Source organism: Rhinoraja longicauda, chromosome 15 (assembly GCF_053455715.1).
Source record: "Rhinoraja longicauda isolate Sanriku21f chromosome 15, sRhiLon1.1, whole genome shotgun sequence".
NCBI lineage: Eukaryota > Metazoa > Chordata > Chondrichthyes > Rajiformes > Arhynchobatidae > Rhinoraja > Rhinoraja longicauda.
The window spans coordinates 40430820-40454726 of NC_135967.1; the positions used below are offsets into that span (position 1 = coordinate 40430820).

The 23907-nt window shown below is 45.0% G+C and overlaps 1 protein-coding gene across 2 annotated transcripts in view; it reads left to right on the plus strand.

Moving 5' to 3' along the window:
* tenm1 (teneurin transmembrane protein 1) overlaps positions 1-23907 on the plus strand; it is a 1669493-nt gene that overhangs the window by 527420 nt on the left and 1118166 nt on the right. The window contains exons 1-2 of one of the 2 annotated variants that reach the window (XM_078412546.1): positions 8702-8720; positions 9000-9107. The gene's annotated coding sequence lies outside the window, so the exon portion shown is untranslated. Of the gene's footprint in view, positions 1-8701; positions 8721-8999; positions 9108-23907 lie in introns of those variants that run through there. The other variant, XM_078412545.1, reaches the window with a different exon arrangement.

Consider the following 23907-nt stretch of genomic DNA (forward strand, 5'->3'; position numbering starts at 1 on the left):
TGGAAACGAGAAGTATAGACGGTGATATAGAGAGATATAGAACAAATGAATGAAAGATACGCAAAATAGCATCGATGATCAAGGAAACAGTGCATTGTGGGCAGCAGGCTACATGTAAGTGAGTTAGACAGACAATGAAACTCACCAGGACAACACTGAGAAACTAGTGCAATGATGAGGCCGGGGGAGGGGTGGAGGTTAAGTAGGTTGGATGTTAGAAAGGCATATGGTAGAACCAGAATTTGAGATTAACCTTGGCATGCTTAAATCTATATACTAAAACTCTCGTTTGTTTGTTTGTTCCTGAACTACAGCCAAAACGGTACAAGATAACGTGCCAATTTTAGGCCCACCTTACTCACCGTCATCCCTTTGGTGCTAATGGAAGAGGTTTCATTGAAATCGGTGTTATATTTTTTAAGTTATTCACATTTTAAAGTTTAAATCTATCTCCAAGGGAGGGAGGGGAGGGGGGGGGGAGGAGGGAGGATAAGGGGTGTTGAGGGGGATGGAGTGGGGGGGAGGGGGAGGGGGGGTGGGGAGGGGGAAGGAGGGAGTGAGGAAGGGGGAGGGGAGGGGAGGGGGGGAGGGAGGGAGGGAGGAGGGGGGAGGGAGGGAGGGAGGAAGGGGGAGGGGAGGAGGGAGGGGGAGGGAGCGGGATGGGAGGTGGGGAAGGGGAGGAGGGAGGGGGAGGGAGGGGGAGGGAGCGGGAAGGGGGGAGGGGGAGGAGTGGAGGGGTTGGGGAGGAGAGGGTGCTGCACCAATGCAGGAGAGGTTTGGGCCCAACGGGTCCACTTGGTCTAGTATACTTATAACACTGCCATTACACTCTGTCCTGCAACTCATGTAGCATTGAGAATAACATTCAGAAAGTCATGTTATAGCTTAATGAGTTGATCCACATTTGGAGTATTGTGTGTCGTTTTAGTCCCTGCATTCCAGTAAGGATGTGGAGGCATTGGAGAAGGTGCAGAAGAGGCTCATGAGGATGCTGCCTGGTTTAGGGACTATATGTAGAAGCTGGACAAACCTAGACTATTTTCTCTGGAGCATTGCAAGCTGCAGGGAGATCTGGTAGAAATATATAACATTCTTAAGAACGAGCTGCTAGAGGGGGTAGTTGAGGCAGGTACCATCACAACATTAGTAAACATTTAGACAGCTACATGGACAGGATAGATTTGGAGGGATATTAGCCAAATGCGGGCAGGTGGGACTAGTGTAGATGAGGCATGTTGGTCGGCATGAACAAGTTGTGCCAAAGGGCCGGTTTCCAAGCTGTTTGACGCTATGTCATTTGGACTATTTAATTCAATGTCAAATTAGTTACAAAAAATAAAAGATGAACAAATTTGGGTTCCATAGAGACGATAAATGAAGGTGGGACATGTTTGTCAGTGTGAACTGAAGAGCCTGTTTTGAGCTTTATTTGAGTCTATGACTCGTTGTGCTGAATTTACTTTCTCTTGGGTATTGGTTGCAAAGACAGATTCAAGAGCAATAACAGCTTGCAATCATTTAGATCTTTAACATGGGAAAGATCCCACGGTGCTGCACAGAAAAATTAAGATGCAAAATGGAAGCCATGACAAAGGAAGAAATATAACCCAAGGCCATGTGGCCAAATGCCACAAAATGGACGTGTAAGCACACTGAGCTCTCCTGGAATATGATATGAAATTGGCTATGGGACAGAAAGCAGAGACGAGCGATGCACAGAGCATTGGAGTAGCTCTGTGAGTCCGGCAGCATCTCAGGCGAACATGGAAAACCAACCTTTCGACAATCAGCGACCAGGAATCTACCCGGCGTATCCCAACAGCAGACCCAGCTTGCCCGCTGCGGAATTAGGAACCCGCCCAGAGAGCGAGACCGCAATGAGGCAGATCGAGGGAGAGAGCAGGCGGACACTGGACAAGGGGATCGGTAAGAAGATCCGAGTGCATCAGTCACTGAAAGCAAGCATGCAGGTACAGCAGGCAGTGAAGAAAGCCAATGGAATGTTGGCCTTCATAACAAGAGGAGTTGAGTATAGGAGCAAAGAGGACCTTCTGCAGTTGGACAGGGCCCTAGTGAGACCGCACCTGGAGTACTGTGTGCCGTTTTCGTCTCCAAATTTGAGGAAGGATATTCTTGCTATAGAGGGCGTGCAGCGTAGGTTTACTAGGTTAATTCCAGGAATGGCGGGACTGTCATATGTTGAAAGACTGGAGCGACTAGACTTGTATTCACTGGAATTTAGAAGGATGAGAGGGGATCTTATTGAAACGTATAAGATTATTAAGGGGTTGGACACGTTAGAGGCAGGAAACATGTTCCCAACGTTGGGGGAGTCCAGAACAAGGGGCCACAGTTTAAGAATAAGGGGTAGGCCATTTAGAACTGAGATGAGGAAAAACTTTTTTAGTCAGAGAGTTGTGAATCTGTGGAATTCTCTGCCTCAGAAGGCAGTGGAGGCCAATTCTCTGAATGCATCCAAGAGAGAGCTAAATAGAGCTCTTAAGGATAGCAGAATCAGGGGGGTATGGGGAGAAGGCAGGAACGGGGTACTGATTGAGAATGATCAGCCATGATCACATTGAATGGCGGTGCTGGCTCGAAGGGCCGAATGGCCTCCTCCTGCACCTATTATCTATTGTCTATTGTCTAAGACCTGCGCCCGCATGTTTGGCTGCGGGAGGTGTACCCCAGGGAACAAGAGTTGAAGAGGGCCATGCAAGGAGAGGGACGACAGTTCACGGGACAACCGTAATGGGGGTGATGGTTGCAACAGGCCTTTGTGGCCTTTGTACAGCTGACACTGCGAAATGGCGGCAAAAATGTTGACTCGTGCATATGGACTCAGTGGGCTGTTCTGTACATTTTGTCCTAACTGGGGGATTGTGCTTATGTATGGAGATAGTCTTGATGAGGTGTATACAAAAAAGGTATTTCACTCTACCTTGGCACACGTGATAAAAGGAAACCGTTGAATCAAGTCCGAAGACAGGTCCCGACCAAAAACGTCGCCTATCCACGTTCGCCTGAGATGCTACATGTTTTTGGTTGAGCTACTACACCACTCTGTGGGAGACACAAAATGCTGGAGTAACTCAGCGGGTCAGACAGCATCTCGGGAGAGAAGGAATGGGTGACGTTTCGGGTCGAGACCCTTCTTCAGACACCACTCTGTTTCTTCTTTGGCAAACCTGCATCTGCAGTTCCTTGCTTCTGCAGGAACAATGCACAGTTGGTCTTTCAGGCTGGAAGGTAGTGCACAGCGATGATCAATAATAGGACCATTGTTATTTAGTTTAGTTTAGTTTAGAGATACAGTGCGGAAACAGGCCCTTAGGTCCACAGAGTCCGTGCCGACCAGTGATCCCCGCCCATTAACACTCTCCTACACACACTAGGGACAATGTTACATTTATACCAAGCCAATTAACCTACAAACCTGAACATCTTTGGAGTGTGGGAGGAAATGGAAAATCTCAGAGAAAACTCACACGGTACGGGGAGAGCGTACAAACTCCATACAGACAGCACCCATAGTTGGGATCGAACCGGCGCTGTAAGCGCTGTAAGGTCACAACTCTACCACTGCACCTCCGTGCTGCCCCTCCTAGTGTAACTTATTATTGTCACATGTACCGAGATACAGTGTAAAGCTTTTGCTTGCACGCTATCCAGTCAAGAAAAAAAAACTATACAGGAATACAAGCAAGTGATCCATAGTGTAAAGATAAAGGATAAAGGTTCAACATTTAGTGCAGATAAATTTGCTGCACTGACTTTGTGCAAAGGGCATGACTTAAAAAGCTGTGGGTGAAACTCTCCAAATTGTATAAAACAGTGAGGAGAAATCCCAATTTTCAGGAAGGAAGTGACTGGTGAAATGGGAAGACAAGAACGCATGGAGCTGTATTGAAAAGTACAATTTGGTTAGGATAATTTAGAAGAAGCATCATGAAATAAATGCCACAGGTTTAAAGAGACTGCAAAAACAGTATGAGTAGGAGAGGCATTTTCCAGGATAAGTTGACATGTTTGTTAAAAAAGAGAATGGAATCTTTCACTTTATGAACAGCAATCTGGAATTCAAATGTGGGAAAATATGCTGCAAAGTTGAATGTTCTCGACCTGAAAAGTCACCCATTCCTTCTCTCCAGAGATGCTGCCTGTCCCGCACAGTTACTCCAGCTTTTTTGCGTCTAAGCTGAATGTTTAGTTTTGTTAGATTAAAGATACAGTGCAGAACCAGGCCCTTTGGCCCACCGAGTCCACACCAACCAGCGATCCCTAACACTATCCGGGCAGCACGGTGGCGCAGCGGTAGAGTTGCTGCCTTACAGCGAATGCAGCGCCGGAGACCCGGGTTCGATCCCGACTATGGCTGCTGTCTGTACTGAGTTTGTTCATTCTTCCCGTGACCTGCGTGGGTTTTCTCCGAGATCTTCGGTTTCCTCCCACACTCCAAAGACGTACAGGCGTGTAGGTTAATTGGCTTGGTAAATGTAAAAATTGTCCCTGGTGTGTGTAGGATAGTGTTAATATGCGGGGATCGCAGGTCGGCGCGGACCTGGTGGGCCGAAGGGCCGGTTTCCCGAAATTACCTCATATTTCGCCTGGGCAGTTTGCAGCCCAGTGGTATGAACATCGACTTCTCCAACTTTACATAGTTCCTCTGTCCCTCCCGTCCCCTCCTCCTTCCCAGATCTCCCTCTATCTTCCTGTCTCCACCTATATCTTTCCTTTGTCCCGCCCCCCTGACATCAGTCTGAAGAAGGGTCTCGACCCGAAACGTCACCCATTCCTTCTCTCCCGAGATGCTGCCTGACCTGTTGAGTTACTCCAGCATTTTGTGAATAAATACCTTCAATTTGTACCAGCATCTGCAGTTATTTTCCTATACTATTTAATCTACTGCCTGATGTAGGCGAGTTCTTAATATTATAAAACACGTACTAGGCGGGACTACTACTAACAAGCACTACGATTGGCTAGCATGCAATAGCCCATCTACAGTAATCTACACTGGATTGTCTTTCTGCTAACTGGTTAGCACACAACAAAAGCTTTTCACTGTACCTTGTGTGCGGGGATCGCTGGTTGGTGCCGGCTCAGTGGGCTTTAGGGCCTGTTTCCGTGCTGTGTTTCTAAACTAAACTAAACTATCATCTGGATTTATGTGCAAAAGACATAAAATATTGCAATCATTTCCCTGGGCTCAAAGTTCACATGAAATTCTATAATTATCCAAGAAGTACAAATATATAATTGCAACTTAAGTTGCGCATTTACGTACAAAGCTGTAAATCAGTTCATTATAAATCCTTGTTGCATAGTCCAGTTGCTAGGTTGCAGTGCGTTTTTAGCAGGAGTGCTGATTAACTTTTCCGTTCTGACCTACTTTTACCCTCCAATGACAGTTACTAATATTTGTAAGGGGAAGGTAAACTTTATGAATAATTAAAGCCAAAGAATGTTTAAAAAGTCATTAAAGTTTCATTAATGGATTAATTTAACTCGGTTAATAGTCCACTGTGTAGTTAGTTCCATGATGTGCTCAGTGACGCTCTTTGGAGAAATTGAACATCAACACCATGAGTGTGTAAGAAAGAACTGCAGATGCTGGTTTAAATCAAAGGTAGACACAAAATGCTGGAGTAACTCAGCGGGACAGGCAGCATCTCTGGAGAGAAGGAATGGGTGATGTTTCGGGTGGAGACCCTTCTTCAGACTGATATCCCCTCCTATTATATCATCTAACTAAAATTGGTTGTTACCCCACTAGTGGAAAGTGTTGCCCAGGAAAAGCGGCACGGTGGCGCAGCGGTAGAGTTGCTGCCTTACGGCATCAGAGACCTGGGTTCGATCCCGGCCATGGATGCTGTCTGTACGGAATTTGTAATATTCTCCCTGTGACCTGCGTGGATTTTCTCCAAGACCTTCGATTTCATCATCATATATATACAGCCGGAAACAGGCCTTTTCGGCCCTCCAAGTCCGTGCCGCCCAGTGATCCCAGTACATTAACATTATCCTACACCCACTAGGGACAATTTTTTTATTTATTTATTTTTTACATTTACCCAGCCAATTAACCTACATACCTGTACGTCTTTGGAGTGTGGGAGGAAACCGAAGATCTCGGAGAAAACCCACGCAGGTCACGGGGAGAACGTACAAACTCCTTACAGTGCAGCACCCGTAGTCAGGATCGAACCTGAGTCTCCGGCGCTGCATTCGCTGTAAAGCAGCAACTCTACCGCTGCGCTACCGTGCCGCCCACACTTCTCCCGTTGCCGCCCGTTCCTCCCACACTTCAAGGACGTACAGGTTTGTAGGTTACTCGGCTTGGTATAATTGTAAATTGTAAATTTAAGAATAAGGGGTAGGCCATTTAGAACTGAGATGAGGAAAAACTTTTTCAGTCAGAGAGTTGTGAATCTGTGGAATTCTCTGCCTCAGAAGGCAGTGGAGGCCAATTCTCTGAATGCATTCAAGAGAGAGCTGGATAGAGCTCTTAAGGATAGCGGAGTCAGGGGGTATGGGGAGAAGGCAGGAACGGGGTACTGATTGAGAATGATCAGCCATGATCACATTGAATGGCGGTGCTGGCTCGAAGGGCCGAATGGCCTCCTCCTGCACCTATTGTCTATTGTCTATTGTATATTGTCCCTAGTGTGTGTAGGATAGTGTTAATGTGTGTGGAACACTGGTCGGCGTGGACTCGGTGGACCGAAGGGCCTGTTTCCGCGCTGTACCTCTAAAATAAACTAGATAAATTCTAGAGTTTAGTTTGGAGTTTAGAGATTCAGAGCTGAAACAGGCCCTTCGGCCCAGCTAGTCCGTGCTGACCAGTGATCGCCCCTTGCACTAGCAATATCCTACACACTGGGCATAATTTGCCAAAGGCAATTGACCTATAAACATGTACGTCTTTGGGGTGTGGGAGGAAACCGGAGCACCCACGGAAAATCATTAGACAGTGTGCAAAACAAAGCTTTTTACTGTACCTTGGTAGCCGTGGCAACCAAGATTATGAGAGGAATAGATAGGGTAAATTCACAGTCTTCTGCCTATAGTATGAGAATCGAGAACCAGAGGGCATCAGTTTAAGGTGAGGAGGGAAAGATTTAATAGGAACCTGAGCGATTACTTTTACAACTTATATAACTTATATAACATATAACTTTTAACCACCACAAAGGGTGTATGGAACGAGCTGCTGAAGAAGGTAGTTGAGGCAGGTGCTATCATAATATTAAAGAGACATTTGGACAGGTACATGGATAGGATAGGCTTAGAGGGTTACGGGCCGAACATGGGCAGGTGGGACTAGTGTGGATGGGGCATGACGCTCAGCAGGGGCAAATTGGGCCGAAGGGCCTGTTTCACGCTGTATGACTCTACGACTCCTTTCAATGCTGTGATTTAATTAAAAAAAGAAAGAATTGGAATCTCTTACAATGATAAGGCTTTCTTGCATTCATTCGGGAGTAGCTGTGGAGTTGGGGATCTTTCTATTTTATAACGTGTTCAGGACACTGCTTCAGAAGTTGCTGATCATCACATTTATTTCACCAGTGAAGGTATCCATGTAGGTTCAGAGGCAGCACAGTCACAGATGAATTGCGCACAAGTCTGCTTAACAAAAGGGAAAAGAGACATGGCATTAGGATGGCTTTATGTTCCCTACCTTTTCACTTCACTTCTCCAAGTTTTGAAGTGCTTTTGTACCTTTGTGCAGGCATTGGAAACTTACAGTTTCTGCTCTGAAGTGGTGGCTTTTGTACGTGAGCTGACATGTCAGACAGTGAGTGTTCGCGGGCTAATTGGTCTGCACCTCAGCTTGCCGTTGTGTACTCGGGTCAGGGACTGAAGTTAATGCTGCCCTCTTTTTACCACCTGGCTGAAATCAGCCATTTCAACATCGATCAGAGTGCGATACCGGGATCTTTCTTAATCTGCACAGAGCACGGCCATGAGTTGAAGCATGAACTCAATAGCCATACTGATTATATACCTCGTTGTCACCATCCCCGCAGCTAACAATGTGCCATTCTACTATTCCCTTCATCCACCGTCCCCTTTGATATGTGTTTTCACACCTCACCCTTCCCTATCTCCATGTCTCCCTCTCCCCTGACTCTCAGACAGTCCGATGAGGGGGTCTCGACCCCGAAACGTCGCCCTTTCCTTCCCCTCCAGAGATGCTGCCCGTCCCTCTGAGTTACACCAGCATTTTTGTGGCTATTCAGGGAGGATGCCTCATTCTATGTAAACACACACACACACACAGACACACACACACACAGACACAGACACACACACACACACACACACACACACACACACAGACACACACACACACACACACACACACACACACAGACACACACACACACACACACACACACACACACACACACACACACAAACACACACACACACACGCGCAAAATGGCTTTATTTTAAAACAAAAGTTAAAGCTAGCTTTGTTCTTGGGCCGGGGCAGGTTATTCAGCACTCTGCCCCTCACCTGTGCGTGGGGGACCAGGTGAGTTATTTGTGAAAGGCCGCCACGATTGGGGAGCTGCAGTGTGTGTAAGAGTGTCTCAGCGTGGCACAGATTGCGCTGTGCAGTCCAACTACTTCTTTGTCTGCCTCGCTAATGCCACAGAAAGCTCAGCAACAATAACTCGGTATGAGTTGCTATGGTTACCACTCTGTAGGTGAGTGCGAACACACAGCTATTTGATTTCTTTCCCCCCCCCCTCTTCCACCCACCCCCCTGCCATCCTCAGTTGCTTGCAGGCAGCTTGTTACAGCTGGTCTTCTACCGCATACATGGCAAATAAATTCTGTGATCTGCTTCCAGAGAATAATTTTCTTCGCTCCTCTTTTTTTGCAGACATTTATTTATACTATTTGCTATTGAATCTCTGGGAGAAAAAAAACCTAATCGCCTCTGAAGTGCTAATGGCTCTTTTCTTTTTGTCTTTTATTAACAGGGTTTATCATTTCACCAATTTGCTGACTTGACTCGCTGTTTCCCACTGAATCTCCACATCCTCCCACATCTGAGCCTGTATTCCAACCAAAAACAGAGGGAGAAACAGGTAAAGAAAGGCATTTAAAAGAGAAACACTGGTGGCTACGATTTTATTCCAAACTTTGCTCTTTACGTCAAGTACTGATGATACAACAATGATGCAATCCTGTTGTCAAGAAGGTCATTATTGCATTCCCGTTTGCAATTGAAAGCACTCCAGTTATTTAACGGATTGTCCCGAACTTAATTTTTGTAAGCAGCTATTTTAGTCAGTTGTGGTTTAGAGGTTCTGTAACCAAACCCGTGTTGGAGCTCTCTGGAGTAATAAAACTCAGCTTAATTTTTTGCGTGATCTGCAATTAAGTCGGCATTTGGAATGCCTCTTGCACAACAGCGCAAAGCTTATTTGTGTTGTGATTTTTTTTGAAAAGATGTGAATCCTTCAATTTTCTTCCCACTCACTGCCCTTCCATAATTCCCCAGCACCTTGCCAGCCATCAGGAAGACAGCAAGCATGTAATCTGATTGATCGTATGCATCCACCGATGCTACTTTGAGGCAGTCAATAGAAGGCGTCCAACTGTGCTTTGTTGCAATGATCCCCCCTTCGTCCCTGGTGCTTCTCCCCCAACTGTTGTGTGGCACAGTATGGAATATGTGCAGCACGGAGCATCTCACACTGCCTTGGCAATGTGCCCGGCTGTTCAGATAAACTGGGCCACCTTTTCACTTCAACAATATTGTACTGCACCTGGTGGTTTTACAGCAGCATGTCTTCACATTCAAGGTGGCACCACACACTGTTATTATTAATCTGCCAACTTCAGTCCCTTTGATACTTGGAAACTGTGTCACAGAAAATGTACTCAGTTGTAGTTAAGCAATGAGCTGCTTCATTCAACAAAATGAGAAGATAGAGTTGTCTTGCCCCAACAGAGTTGGACTTCAAAAGAGAGGTTTCTTTGGGTGGGTTTGCTTCTCCGTGAGTCAATTGTGAGTTGATCATTGTGACATGAGCAGTTTAATGCTGAATTTGTACCTCCCTCTCTTGCTTTGCTGAAATAAGTAAGTTTAAGTTTATTTAAATACAAATGATAGAGGACAATAATTTAAATACTAGAGATTGAAATTTGTCTGAGGAGTGAGATGCTGGAAAATAGTGTCATTGGGATTTTGTCAAGTTTTATGCAACAGAAAGCTGTAGAGGCCAAGTCAATGGATATATTAAGGCAGAGATAGATAGATTCTTGATTAGTACGGGTGTCAGGGGTTATGGGGAGAAGGCAGGAAAATGGGGATTGAGGGAAAGATAGATCAGCCATGATTGAATGGCGGAGTAGACTTGATGGGCCGAATGGTCTGATTCTGCTCCAATCACTTATGAACTTATGAACTTTATTAACTGAATCTGAATTACCTTTATTGTCATTCAAAATGAATTGAACGAAAATCATTTGCCACGCAGCCACAACAGTACAGAGTAGAGGACACAAGACACACAATTGTAACACAAACACCCATCACAGTGATTCCTCCAGACACTGTGATGGAAGGCAAGAACATTTCCTCTCTCTTCCCCCATACTTCTCCCACGAACAGATAGTTCGACTTCTGCTGAACTGGGCAGCAACAGCTGAATCAATGAGTATTCTTAATGTCGGAGGAGAGACACAAAGGGCTGGAGTAATGCAGCCGGGTTAGGCAGCATCCTTGGAGTATAGGGACACTCCTTGGAGTGTGGCTGCGTGTCACGTGTGGCTGCGCCTAACGGCTGCGGCTCGCTGGCAGTCTGTTTGTCTTTTTTCCTTTTTTGTTTGTGTGTTGGTGTTGGGATGGTTTTTGTTTTTGTTTTTGGCTGTGTATGTGTGGAGGGTGGGGTGGGGGAAACCTTTCTTTTTTTAGGTCTCTTCCTCGGCCGCGGGGTCTTCCATCGCCCGCGGGGCCTTCCGTCGCCCGGCGCGGCTCGGCCGCTGGACTTAACATCGCCGGCGCGGCTCGGCCGCGGGACTTAGCAGCGCCCGGTGCGGCTCGGCCGCGGGACCTAACATCGCCCGGTGCAGCTCGGCCGCGGGGCCTTCCATCGCCCGGTATGGCTCGGCCATGGGACGTTTCAGTGCCCGGTGCGGCTCGGCCGCGGGGACTTCCATCCCCTTGCGGGAGCTGTGCGGGTCGGTCGCCTCGGTAGGGGTCGAGCTGTCTGTCCATGGGCGTGGGGGGAAGAGAGGGGAAGTTTTGTTGCCTTCCATCACAGTGTTTGAAGTCACTGTGATGGATGTTTGTGTTTGGGGTCGTGTGTCTTGTGTTCTTTTCTTTTTTTTGTGTCCTGTGACTGCTGGAAATGTAATTTTGTTCGGTATCTCGGTACCGAATGACAATAAAGTTCTGTACTGTAAGTTTTGCGTCGGCACACTTCTTCAGATGGATTATAGAGGTGGAGAGAACAGGTTGAACCAGATTCACAAGAAACAAAATGTGACTTTGGTGACACAGTCTGAAGAGGGGTCCTGACCCAAACCGTCACCTATCGATGTTCTCCAGAGATTCTGCCTGACCCGCTGAGTTACTCTGGCACTTTTCTGTGACTTTGGTGATCTCAGGTGGTGGCTTACCGTGGTTCAATTCCAACAGAAGATACAGAGTGCTGGAGGGGCAGGACAAAGTAGGGGCTATTGATAGGCAGATGGTTGGACAAAGGTCAGAGATGAACACACACAAAGTATGAGATGTCAGGATTAGATCATTGGATCACAAGATCATAAATAATAGGAGCCGAATTAGGCCATTCGGCCCATCAATTCTACTCCACCATTCAATCATGGCTGATCTATCTCTCCCTCCTAACCCCCTTCTCCCGAAAACCTCTGACACCCGTACTAATCAAGAATCTATCTATCTCTGCCTTAAATATATCCACTTATGTGGCCTCCACAGCCTTCTGTGGCAAAGAATTCCACAGATTCACCACCCTCTGACAAAAGAAATTCCTCCTCATATCCTTCCTAAAAGAATGCCCTTTAATTCTGAGGCTATGACCTCTAGTCCTAGACGGAAGCACTAGTGGAAACATCCTTTCCACATCCACATCCACTCTATCCAAGCCTTTCACTATTCTGTACGTTTCAATGAGTTCCCCCCCTCATCTAAACTCCAGCATGTACAGGCCCAGTGCTGTCAAACGCTCTCATCATATGTTAGCCTACTTCTTTCTGGGATCATTCTTGTAAACCTCCCCAGAGTTGTGAATGTGAAGACAGAGGATTGACGAGGCACAAATTGTTTAGGAATGTCGGTGGAGGGGGAAGGGAGGGGAGAGTTAGGTGCAAGGTTAGCCAGGACTCAGGGGCGGAGGGAGAATGAAGGGGAAGAAATGTCCTATGTTGCCACACGATCACCTTTAATTAATCAATCATAAAAAGTATAGTTTGGAGAGAGGTCCCTCCATCATGGTTTGGGGGGTGCTGGGGATGGGGGGTGTTGGGTCGGTGGTGAAACTCCCAAAGTGCAATCAGGGTGATGAGATGCACTTGAGCCTTGAGGTGACGTGATCTTGAGTTGAAAATTAATCATTTGTGAAGGGAAGGGATGACAGGCACTTGCAGAGCACTTGCAATGTTATCACGAAGCCTCAAATGGTTCATAACCAACTAAATCCTTTTCAAAATATGGTTGTGCTTGCTGAACAGGGATTGTAGCATCAAATCTCCATATATATAGGTATCCTGGACGAGTTAACAGTCAGAAAATATGTCAGAGTGCTGTTTACGGGGAGATCAGCATCGGCTTTCACATTAATCTGAACACCCCTGCTCTCCAAACTCAGATTTAATATTTCCTGGAGGTTATGATTTGAGTAATATCATTAAAGATATCTCACGTTTAACTCTCCATAAAGGTGAATCTTGTGTCGATTGTCAAAAAATATAACAGCAGTTGTCAAGTAAGAAGGGAGTTTTCGTTATTCACCATTCATGCAAAGAGTGAAAGGGATTTCTCTATACAGGTATTCATACTTTCAGATAAATAATAAGCAGCCTAGTGCAATCGTGATTTGGCTGAAAATGGTGCCCAGTTATCTTCCATTGTTTTGATATCACTGAACGCAAAGGTTCTTTACATTGTCATCCAAGGATTTAATTGATTACATGTCTCCTTTAAAAGGCTTCCTGTGAAACAAATATCTCCACAAATATTTTGAAAATATTGCAAGTAAATTTCCAGAAAGAAGTTGAATTTTTACAAATCTGTAGACACTGTTTCTTACATCCTACAGCTGTTTAATGTACCGGGATATAACGGGACAAAATCAGAGCAATGATAATGTTTAAGATGTGAATCTGTGATGTCGGATCTTAGACTGCAAGCAGGATTTCTTTCAAGATAGACACAAAAAGCTTGGGTAACTCGGCAGATCTGACAGCAACTCTGGAGAAAAGGAATTGGTGACGGTTTGGGTCAAGACCCTTCTTCAGACTGGAGAGTCAGGGGAAATGGATTCGACAGATATAGACGGTGATGTAGAACAAATGAATGAAAGATGTGCAAAAAGGTAACAATGATAAAGTTAGGTAAGAACGAGTTACAGTCAACAAGACTCAACAAGACGTCTTTGTACCACTGGTACGACCTGGTTGGGGGAGGGATGGAGAGAGAGGGGATGCAAGGTTTACTTGAAGTTAGCGAAATCAATATTCATACCACTGGAAACATGGCCGTAAAGTCGGCGAGCAGGAGGAATCACAGAGGGGGAGCAGCGAGAGAGAGTGCTGCAGAACTCTGGTCGCAAAGAGGGGATTTCAAAATTGTATTAAAAAACCCAACAAGTTTAAAACAGTTATTTGAGATAGTTTTAGCTGGATACGTTAAAGACGTTATGAAATGACTGCTATAGGTGTTCTCAAGGGAATGTCACTTCCTAATCATAAGAGTTAACTCTACTCGCTCAAGTTTAGTCACAATTACCCAGGAATTTGCCCCTGGAGGGAGGTTTTAAGCTTGTTATTTAGTTCCTTCAATATGTTTTGCCCTGCCCTGAAGATGATTTTCAGGCGTAGAACACAAAGTGCAGACAGGGCAACAGAATTCTACTGATGAGGATAAACTGTTGGAATCAGGCTACTTGATTCTACTCAACAAAGGAAAATACTGCTCGCTTTAATTTAGTCATCGAGTCAAAGAGTGATACAGTGTGGAAACAGGCCCTTCGGCCCAACTTGCCCACAACAGCCAACGTGTCCCAGCTACACCAGTCCCACCTGTCTGCGCTTGGTCCATATTCCTCCAAACCTGTGCTATCCATGTACCTGCCTAAGTGTTTCTTAAACGATAGGATCATCCCATCCTCAACTACTCCTCTGGCAGCTTGTCCCATACACCCACCACCCTTTGTGTGAAAAAATTACCCCTTGGATTCCTGTTAAATCTTTTCCCCTTCACCATGAACCTATGTCCTCTGGTCCTTGATTCCCCTACTCTGGGCAAGAGACTCTGTGCATCTAAATATGTCTGGAGCAACTCGGTATATATGCAAAAAAAGATAAAACGTACTGGAGTAACTCGGTGAGTCAATCAGGCAGCATCTCTGGAGAACATGGATAGGCAACATTTTGGGTTGGTAACCTTCTTCAGACTGATTGTGTTGGGGCAAGGGGGAAGAAAAAACTGAACGAGAGGTGGAGCCAGGACTAAGCCTAGCGAGTGATGGGTGGAAACCTATCAGAAGAAGGGTCTCGACCCGAAAAGTCAACTATTCCTTTTCTCCAGAGATGCTGTCTGACCCACTGAGGTTATTCCAGCTTTTAGTGTATATCTTAGATAGATAGGCAGAGAGTTGGACAAAGGCCAGAGATGAGAAGGCATAAACTGTGAGATAAGGAATGAAGAAGAGAAGAGGTACAAAATTGTGAAGCCAGAGGAAGAAATATAGGTGGAAGGGTTATATGCAAGTTGGAATTGTCAAGCACAATTTTTGGTTGAAAGTTTTCATTTCTAAACTATAAAATTAAATCCTTGAAGCACAATTGAAACTAAGTCACACGTTTTTACTTTCTGAATCGGATTTTAAATTTGGATTCCATGTCAAGTGGCTTTGTACAAAAGCCTGGTTTTGCGTGACTGTGCACTACTGGGAAAGTTCATAACTGATAGAAGCAGAATTAGACCATTCAGCCCATCAAGTCTACTCCGTCATTCAGTCATGGCTGATCCATCCTTCCCTCTTAACCCCATTCTCCTGCCTTCTCCCCATAACCCCATGACACCTGTACTAATCAAGAATAATCAATCTCTGCCTTTGCCATTGACTTGGCCTCCATAACCTTCTGTGGCAATGAATTTCACAGATTCATCATTACTCTCTGACTAAATAAATTCCTCCTCATCTCCTTCCGAAAGGAATGTCCTTTAATTCTGAGGCAATGACTTCTAGCCCTAGACTCTCCCACCAGTGCAAACATCTTCTCTACATGCACTCTATCTGGGCCTTTCACTGTTCGGTATGTTTCAATGAGTTCTGCAACATTTCCAGTAGCACCATTTGAAGGAGAGCAGATTTGTCTTCAGTGGCTTACATTTCTTTCTCATGCAATAGCATCAATAGACAAATTAAGTGGTCATTAAATCTATTGCTGTTAGTAGCAGGTTCTTCTGTGAAATATAGTTACTTTGCTGGTTCACCCAACAGCTAATTACATTTCAGAACAACACACTGCATGTGATGAATTTGGGGCATTTGAAAGTGATTAAAGTTGAACAACAAATAACAGACCTATGGCGATCTATTTCTTTGGGAGATTTGTGTTGGATCAGCCTTTGGTTGTGAATGAACGGTTGTTACGATGTGTGTTCAAGCTATGTTTCTCACTTTCAAAAATCTAGAGGAAGTTTTTCATGGAAAGATAACTGGGAAATTTTGAGACATCTTTCCTTTAAAGGTGTGGTCTCTGGAACAAGTGAAGTTCTCAAGACAAGCTCATTAGTTTTTTATCTGACACTACATTTACAGTATTCAGGCAAAAAAAAACCCAGCTTGAAATTGATGAATTTAATGAGAGCAGACTTTCGTAACGATGAATGGTCAAAAAATTATTCAATGGTCAATGGTTTTTCTATTGTCACGTGTACCACTGGTACATTTTGTGCATATAGATCAGTGAGATTATTGCCAAACATAAAGACAGACTCTGATTAAGTACCCCATGCATAGAAACGGCCCACTGTATGCAATAAGTGCCTGATTTTGGTGCCATTTTACACAGTCCAAGCTGTTGTTGATCATAAAGGCCCATTGCAGCCGTCGGCTCAGCGAGCCGTCCTCTCCTCTCCTCTCCTCTCCTCTCCTCTCCTCTCCTCTCCTCTCCTCTCCTCTCCTCTCCTCTCCTCTCCTCTCCTCTCCTCTCCTTCAGCCTTCCTGCCCCAGCTGACCTTGACGGCGTGGAAGGTCAGACCCCTCGGTTCTCCTGCCAGTTCAATGTCCAGCGTCTGCCGGTGATGCTGACTCCCTCCTTTATCCGGAATCGGGGGCTGGACTCATCCAACTTCTATATTACTCTTCCACTTCTATTTCTTCCTCTGGCTTCACAATTTGTACCTCTTCTCTTCTTCGTTCCTTATCTCACAGTTCATGCCTTTTCACCTCTGGCCTTTGTTCAAACCTCTGCCTATCTATCGAAGATAGATACCAAAAGCTGGAGTAACAGAGTGGGTCAGACCGCATCTCTGGAGAAAAGATATAGTTGACGTTTCTGGGGGTTAATGTGACCCATTCCAGGCAGACTCCCCCTTTTCCGCAGCCGGCTGCGTGCCGGGGTTTGGCAACCACCAGCACGGTCCTCGGAGAGCTTCCGCCGCGGTGCCCTGTATCAGTCGTCGCCGGTGGCTCCTGTGGTCCTGGGGGATGAGCAGGGCTGAGTTTGGCCATGGTTTCCCTTGACAGGTCACAGCCCCTCTCTGGTCTCATGGCATCCACAATTCTCGGCAATTTATTGCGGCCTTGGATGGAGCAGTTTCCAAACCATGCTGTGATGCATCCTGATAAAATGTTTGCTATCGCGCATCTGTAGAAGTTGGTGAGACTTGTTGAGGGCATGCCAAATATAATAGAGCAGAGCAAGATAGGCCATTCGACCATAAAAACCGTTGTATGTCATGGCGCCATTTTAGTAGGCAGAAACTCACAGAAACATTTAAAAAGAAAAATACCAAAATTCTGTGATTTGATAGACGAGGTATATTCTGTATTTTTATGGTATCATCACACATACTGTTCCCCCAAACACTGATTACACTGCGAGAGGCATAGAGGTTTTGCCTACTAAAATGGCGGACGTTACGATCCTTTGCGTACTACACTTCAGTATAGGCGATTTCAACGGAGTGGTCCATCTTGCTCCTCTAGTATCTTTGGGGCATGCCAAACTTCCTTAGCCTTCGAAGGGATTAGAGGTGTTGGTGTGCTGAGATTTGGACCACATCCCTCTAAAACTATCCCATCCATGTCCTTGATCAAACGTGCAAGCACCCGCACGGCACGCCGAGAACATCGCCGCCGGCCATGGTTACCTTTGACAAGCCACAGCCCGCTGGTCTCATGGAACCCAGCCGTGTGGAACTCTGGTCTTAATATAAAGTGCTATTAAAATATTGCTTATTGATTATTGCATGCAGGCTGTTATATTTACATTATTGGGGAAGTATTAGGGATAATAAGCATTTTTTTTAGTTTCGTTTCGAGGTACAGCGCGGAAGCTGGCCCTTCGGCCCACCAGGTCTGTGCCGACAAGTGATCTCCACACATTAACACCATCCTACACATGATAGGGACAATTTTTACATTCATACCAAGCCAATTAACCTACAAACTTGTATGTCTTTGGAGCGTGGGAGGAAACGGAATTTCTCAGAGAAAGCCCACACGGTCATGGGGTGAACGTACAAACTCCGTGTAGACAAGCACCCGCAACCAGGATTGAACCCAGGTGTCTGGTGCTGTAAGGCAGCAACTCTGCCGCTACGCCACCATGCCACCCTAATTTAATCTTTTTATGATAATGTGAACGACTTCCTCAATGGATTCTGTCAAGTGCAGACCTGCATTTCATGGTGCTGACCTCTTTTCAACAGCAAGTGGTGAGGCAAAGCTGTATGCCTCGCCGATGCCACAGCGTTGCCATGGCAATAGGGCCTTCTGACCACAGAGGGTGCATCTCACTTCTTGTCCATAGTATAATGAAAACAGAATCATCGCAAGAAAAAGTGGGATCAAGCCTGTGAAAAGATGAGCAGAGAGGGGACTAATAATAATTTTTAGTTTAGTCTAGAGATACATTGCGGAAACAGGCCCTTCGGCCCACCGAGTCCGTGCCAACCAGCGATGCCCGCACGCGAACACGCTATCCTACACACACTAGGGACGATTTACAATTACACCAAGCCAATTAACCTACAACCCTGTACGTCTTTGGAGTGTGGGAGGAAATTGGAGCACCCGGAGAAAACCCACACAGATCACGGGAAGAACGCACTAACTCCATACAGGGGGCACTCGTGGTCAGGATTGAACCCGGGTCCCTGGCGCTGTAAGGCAGCAACTCTACCACTGTGCCACCGTGCAGCCACCTGGTAGAGCTGATCACATTGCTTCTTTCAACTTAAGGTTTTGTTCATAAACATGCAGAGCGCATGGAAATAGCAAATACATTTCAATTTAGTTGTGGTTGTGCATTTCAAAATCATTGGAACTGAATGTTCAGAGTTGATTACAACTAGCACCTGAGAGATTGGTGTTAACGAGCAAAAAACATTTTTTTTCTGGGTATATAATATTGAAGGAGCAAGACAGACACATAAAGCTGGATTAACTCAGTGAGTTAGGCAGCTTCTCTGGAGAAAAGGAATAGGTGATGTTTTGGGTCAAGAACTGAGAAGCTAAGTGAGAATGTATAACAGCAATAAAAGCAATGGGAGGTTATAACTATCAGGATAGAGCGTGCAGATTGGGCCTTCATGGATAACAAAAGGCTTTAGGGTCGCAATAGTGATGCTCTTCAGTTGGAACAAATGGGCTGTCTTTGCATGTTATGTTGTAATTCTTCCCAAAACGCACATGTTCTCACTTTGCTCTTCAATGAAACAGTGCACAGCGGAAACACGGACACAGCTAGACATGCAGATAGAGGCCCATTCCTCGACGCCTCTTGCTCTATCCTGACTTGCCGCTTACATGACTTCCAGTCTTGTGTAATTCCAAAGATAGACACAAAAAGCCGGAGTAACTCAGCGGGACAGGCAGCATCTCTCGAGAGAAGGAATGGGTGACATTTCGGGTCGAGACCCTTCTTCAGACTAGTTGGGGAAAAGGGAAACGAAAGATATAGACGATGATATAGAGAGATAAAGAACAATGAATGAAAGAAATGCAAAAAAGTATCGATGATAAAAGGAAACAGGCTATTTGTTCATCTCTGTTCCATCCACCTTGAGCCCAAATGACTGTTCAAAACTGCAGGCATATCATTGTATGTCTGAAGGATAGCCCTGACACAAAAAGTCATCTATCCACGCTCTCCTGAGTAGCTGCCTAATCTGCTGAGCTACTCCAGCACTCTGTGTCTTCTATTGTATGTGAAGTACTAGTAAGTCACCACCTGAGATCACCGAAGTCACAAAAACATGACACAAACTGCTGGAGTAACTTAGTGGGTCAGGCAGAATCTCCAGAAAACATGGACGGTGAGATTTTACGTTGGGTCCTTCTTCAGACTGTCACCAAAGTCACCTTTTGTTTCTTGTGAATCCTATTCAAACCTGGGTTTTCTCTGTTTGTCGATAGAGATTTCTGCATTCCGAATTGATAGCAGTGAAGGGGAAAGTGAAAATATTTTGTTTTAGAGGAAACAGGCCCTTCAGCCCACCGAGTCCGCGCCGATCAGCGATCCACATTAACACTTGGGACAGTTTACATTTATACCAAGCCAATTACCCTACAAACCTGTACGTCTTTGGAGTGTGGGAGTAAACCGAAGATCTCTGAGAAAACCCAAGCAGTCACGGGGAGAACGTACAAAACTCGTACAGACAGCACCCGTAGTTGGGGTCGAACCCAGGTCTCTGGTGCTGTAATGCAACAGCTCTACTGCTGTGCCACCATGCCGCCCATAAAGGGTAACAGAAAATGAAAATGAAGTAAAGGAGGGAAGGATGACATTAGTTAAGGAAAAGGCAGAGACATACCTATGATGAGCATTTGTCAGCACTGGTCCTGCACTCGCTGGAGTTTAGAAGAATGAGGGAGGACCTCATTGAAAGATACAGAATAGTGAAAGGCTTGAATAGAGTGGACACAAAATGCTGGAGCAACTCAGTGGGACAGGCAGCATCTCTGGAGAGAAGGAAGGGATAGAGTGGATGTGGAAAGGATGTTTCCATTAGTGGGAGAGTCCATGTCATAGCCTCAGAGACGTTCTTTTAGGAAAGAGATGAGGAGAAATTTCTTTAGTCAGAGGGTGGTGAAACTGTGGAATTCTTTGCCAGAGAGGGCTGTGGAGGCCATGTCAGTGGATAATTTTAAGGTAGAGATAGCTAGATTCATGATTAGTACAGGTGTTATGGGGAGAAGGCAGGAGAGTGGGGTTAGGAGGGAAAGATAGATCAGTCATGATTGAATGGCAGAGTAGATTTGATGGGCCGAATGGCCTAATTCTACTCCTATCACTTATGACCTTATGATAATGAAACATAAACACAACCAATGCCCATCCTAAGAAATCACAGTAACAGGAACGTGAGAGATGCACAAAGTTTCTTCAAATCTTCCTCAATTATTCTTCAGCAAACTTTCTGAATGATTGGCAGTAATTATCAGATTAATGACAGCACTTATGATATTCTTTATTTTCCTTAAGGTCATGGTAACTAAGTTTTAATGGGCGGTAATTTAAAAAGAGTTCTTGGATCAGAACAATAATTATGTGTGTGAAATAATATTGCTGTGCGATCACTAATGTTTAATGAACCACAATTATGATCAGCTGATAGTAAAAATTGAGTTACTCAAGGTCGGTTTTGCCGCTGAGAAATGCAGTGTCTGGATAATCAATTTTCAAGGTGATTTTTTTTCATGGGACTATACTTTCCCTGGTGCTGCAATGTTTCCCACTAACAGGGAGCACAAGGGCAAAGACTGGTCATTTGCCTCTGCATGCACTTTCACTTTGGATCTGACCTGGCTGTTTCCACGAATTGATGTGAAGTAGATTTGGCAAACAGGTCTTCTCAAAACTGTTGATCCTCTCAAGCAACTACTTTATAGGTTCTCAGAGCCGATTCCTGTGCTTTACTGTTCTATGTTCTGTATTTTAGTTGATACAAGGCATGCAATGTTGGAAAGAAATAGTCATAAAGTTTGGAAGTATTTAAAACACCAACAAAAATGGACAAAAAAACATCGAGGGGAATATAACATTGGCAAATTGACAAAAATAGATTAAAATAGATGATAGTTGTTTTAAAATAAAAACATAGAAACGTAGAAACATAGAAAATAAGTGCAGGAGGAGGCCATTTGGTCCTTCGAGCCAGCATCGCCATTCATTGTGATCATGGCTGATCATCCACAATCAGTGACCTGTGCCTGCCTTCTCCCCATATCCCTTGATTCCGCTAGCCCCTAGAGCTCTATCTAACGCTCTTTTAAATTCATCCAGTGTATTGGCCTCCACTGCCTTCTGTGGCAGAGAATTCCACAAATTCACAACTCTCTGGGTGAAAAAGTTTTTTCTCACATATGAAGTCATTGGGAAATATAGAGCTCGAAATAGAGTTAACATTGCAGTTCCGAAAGTGTTGGTTCTGATCTCTGCCCCGAGATGCTGTCTGGCTTTCCTGAGTATTTATAGAATCTTTGCTTTATTTCAGTTTTCCAGCAAAGGTTCATAAGTTCTAGGAGCAGAATTAGGCCATTCTGCACATCAAGACTACTCCGCCATTCAATCATGGTTGATCTATCTGTCCCTCTCAACCCCATTCTCCTGCATCCTATAACCCCTGACACCTGTACTAATCAAGAATCTATCAATCTAAACCTTAAAAATACCCAATGACTTGACCTCCACGGCTGACCATGGCAATGAATTCCACAGATTCACCACCCTCTGACTAAATAAATTCCTTCTTATCTCCTTTCTAAAGGTACGTCCTCTTATTCTGAGGCAATGGCCTCTGGTCCGAGACTCTCCCACTAGTGGAAACATCCTCTCCACATCCACTCTATCCAGGCCTTTTACTATTTGGTAAATTTCGATGAGATCCCCCCTCATCCCTCTGAACTCCAATGAGGACAAGTCCAGTGCCTTCAAACACGCATCATATGTTAACTTACAAGGGATTAGTTTGTTGAAAAAAAAAAGAATGTGTATAAAAACATTTGAAGGCAATTTATCATTTACTTTATTTGGGAATTCTCCAGGTTAATCCCAGAATGAATAAAAAAGATTTAATAGGAATCTGAGGAGCAACTTTTTCACTCAAATAAAATAGACTACCAGAATGAGGACTGGTGTACAAGATTATGTAGAATGGGCAAATATTCTCCGGAATTAAAAAATGAGTAGTCTTGATGAAATGTCTATCATTTTGAGAGGACTTGATGGGGGTGAACGTTCAAAATCAGGTTCGAAATCAAGTACAGGTTCGAAATCAGCATTTAAAAGATACTTAGGCAGATACATGGATAGGAAAGATTTGGAGGGATATGGCCCAAATGCAGGTGATTGGGCCTGGTTTAGATGGGGGATTTTGGTCGGCATGGACAAATTGTGCTGAAGGGGCTGATTCGTGCTGTATGATTCTAAATGAGAATACTACAGGAGCACTGTGGCCTTAGATATCTGGATCATTGTATATAAATCCCTCACAACCACAACATGCTGTGACACACAGGGGAGTTTTGCTCAGCTACCTGCAGAACTCGTATTCCCGCAGCCCAGCAGTGTAGGCGAGAACCATGGCTTCAGAACAGAAGAAGCAGAAGCTGGAGGAGATTATGTGATGCGTTGATAAATCAGTTTCTATGTCAAGTCCATTTTCAGACCCCGTCATTTTGATTCCCACAGTGTTCAAAAAAAAAATTCTATTTCAGTTTTTTAATAAACTCATCAACTGTGCTTCCGCTGCCCCGGAGGGAAGAAATTGCAAAGATTCAGACTCGTGAGTGAAGAAATGACTTCTCATTTCAGTCATAAAATAACTTCCATTTTATCCTTGAGGCTCTGACCCCTAAATATCAGCTCTCTGACCAGAGAGGAGGATAAACCCTCAACATTCACCCCCATCAAATCCTCTCACAATGATAGACATTTCATCAAGACCACTCATTTTTTAATTCCAGAGAATATTTGCCCATTCTACATAATCTTGTACACCAGTCCTCATTCTGGTAGTCTATTTTATTAAACTTTTCCTACCCCATGAATCTTATAAAGGACGGCACGGTGGCGCAGCAGTAGAGTTGCTGCCTTACAGCACTTGCAGCGCCGGAGACCCGGGTTCGATCCCGACTACGGGCGCCGTCTGTATGGAGTTTGTACGTTATCCCCGTGACCGCGTGGGTTTACTCCGAGATCTTCGGTTTCCTCCCACACTCCATAGACGTACAGGTATGTAGGTAAATTGGCTTGGCAAATGTAAAAAAGAATGATCTCTGGTGTGTGCAGGACAGTGTTAATGTGCAGGGATCGCTGGTCGGTGCAGACTCGGTGGGCCGAAGGACCTGTTTCTGCGCTTGTGTCTCTAAACTAAACTAAACTACTCTCTGCAGGTCAAGTATCTCCTTTCTTGCAAGATTAGAGCTCTTGGTTCTCCAAGCCCCCTAAGTA